This window comes from Marmota marmota, unplaced genomic scaffold, assembly GCF_001458135.2.
Source record: "Marmota marmota marmota unplaced genomic scaffold, marMar, whole genome shotgun sequence".
NCBI classification, from domain to species: Eukaryota; Metazoa; Chordata; class Mammalia; order Rodentia; family Sciuridae; genus Marmota; species Marmota marmota.
This window is the reverse complement of record NW_026000229.1, coordinates 7,585,333-7,587,791: the sequence shown is the minus strand read 5'-3', so window position 1 is coordinate 7,587,791 and position 2,459 is coordinate 7,585,333. Positions and strand designations below refer to the sequence as shown.

General features: G+C 36.5%; 1 pseudogene; it reads left to right on the top strand.

Moving 5' to 3' along the window:
• Window positions 1–253: 253 nt before the first annotated feature.
• Window positions 254–812, top strand: LOC107137766 (annotated as a pseudogene).
• The last annotated feature ends 1,647 nt before the right edge of the window (window positions 813–2,459 follow it).

Below are 2,459 nucleotides of genomic sequence, written 5' to 3'. Positions count from 1 at the left end.
CCTTAAGCAACTTAGTAAGACCTTGTCTCAAAATAAAACATAATAAAGACTTCTGGGAGGGCTGGGGCTGTGGCTCAGTGGTAGAGCACTTGCCTAGCGTGTGTGAGGTGCTGGGTTCTTTATGCCATTGTAAGTGGTATTATTTTTTAATTTTCCATTTTATTTATTATTATCCTCAGCATCACATAAAAATAAACAAATAAAATAAAAGCATTCTGTCCGTCTACAACTGCAAAAAAAAAAAAAAAAGATTTCTGGGAGCGGCCATTTTCATGACTGTGGGTGGTTGGCTTGGTGGCCACCAGTGTGATTCGGCCCACTGTTGGGGGAACAAAGAAGGTTTGAGCATGGCAGAAGGGAACACCTTGATATCAATGGATTATGACATTTTTGGGAAGGTGTAAGGGGTGTTTTTCTGCAAGTACACTCAGGCTGAGGGTACAAAGCTAGGATTGGTAGACTGGGTCCAGAACACTGACCCAGGCACAGTGCAAGGATGATTGCAAGGTCCCATCTCCAAGGTGTATGCATGCAGGGATGGCTTGAGATAAGAGGAAGTCCCATATCATACACTGACAGAGCAAATTTCAACAATGAGAAAGTCATCTTGAAGTTGGATTACTCTGATTTCCAAGTTGTGAAATAATGGCCTGAATTTCAATTTTCCAAGAAAAACTCAGTTTTGGTTTTATTATTAATAGAGATAGAACTATTCTGTGTTAAATATTAGAATCAGTTATTTTTATGTCAGATATTTAGTACTGCATGTTACATGTGTGATATAATACAACTTTACACAATTCTAACGAACAAAAACACATTAGAAAAAATAAATAAATAAATAAAAAGGGCTGGGGATGTGGGGATGTGGTTCCGTGTTTAGGCACCCCTGGGTTTAATCCCTGATACCAAAAAAATAAATAAATAAAATAAATACAAATTTTCCAACAAATTTTCCAATCCACAAATACTATGTAGATATCTTTTAGTCAATATTTTGTTGTTTTAGCATACCGATCTTAAGTGTTTTATTAAATTTGTACAAAGTATTTCATGTTCTTTATGCCATTGTAATTGGTATTATTTTTAATTTTCCATTTTATTTATTATTATTATCTTTTTAAATCAGGCTTTTTTAGTATAGTTATAGATGGTCAGAATGCTTTTACTTTATTTTATTGTTTTGCTTTGTTTTTTCATTTTTATGTGGTGCTAAGAATCAAACCCCAGTGCCTTATGCATGATAGGCAAGTGCTCTGCCACTGAGCTATAGCCCCAGCCCCTTTCTTTATTATTTTTTAGGAAATTTTTTTAATCGTAGATGGACACAATACCTTTATTTTATTTCTTTGTTTTTATGTGGTGCTGAGGATTGAACCCAGGGCTTCACACATGCTAGGCGTGCTCTGCCACTGAGCTATATAACCCCAGTCCCCCATTTTATTTATTTATTTATTTATTTCATTTTTTCATTGTACTGGGAATTGAAACTAGGGCCACATGTATGCTAGGCAAGCACTCTACCATGGAGCTACATCCCCAGCCTTTTTTATTTTATTTTTGAATTTTAAGACAGGGTCTTACTAAATTGCCCAGGGTTGGCCTAAAACTTGAGATCCTCCTGCCACAGCCTTCCAAGTAGGTGGTATTATAGGCATGCAGCTTCATGCCCAGCTAAAATTTTTCATTTTAGTTGTTCATTGCTAATCTGTAGGAATATAATTGATTTGTTTTTCTGTGTTGACCTTGTATCCTGTAACCTTGCTAAGGTCATTTATTATGGTAGCTTTTTTTAGAGTCTTTGTGATTTTCTATGTAGACAATTATATGTTCTGCTAGCAGAAATAGCCTTTCTTTTTCTCTTTCCACTTTTTAAAATTAGTGCATTGTAGTTATACATAATGATGGGATTTGTTGTTTCATGTTTGTAGGTGTATATATTATACCAATATAATTTGGCCAATATCATTCCCCAGCACTTGCCCCTTCCTTCCCCACATCTTACTGTCTGGTCCCTTTCCTCTACCCATTTCCCTTTGTTTTTCATCAGATCCTTGCCCCCTCCACCTGACACACACCCTTCTTTTCCTTTTTCCTGTCTAGCTTCCATATGAGAGAAAACATACAACTCCTGACCTTTTGAGATTGGCTTATTTTACTTACCATAATAGTCTCTAGATCCATCCATTTTCCTGCAAATGACATAATTTTATTTTCTTCATGACTGAGTTAAACTCCATTGTATATGTATACCACATCTTCTTTATCCATTTATCCATTGGTGGACACTTGGGCTGGTACCATAGTTTGGCTATTGTGAATTGTGCTGCTATAAACATGGGTAGCGTGTATCAGTGTGATGACTTTAATTCTTCAGGATCAATACCAAGCAGTGGCATAGCTATGCCCATATGGTGGTTCCCTGCCCCGTCCTTTGAGGTTTTAAGCAGCAGAGACTG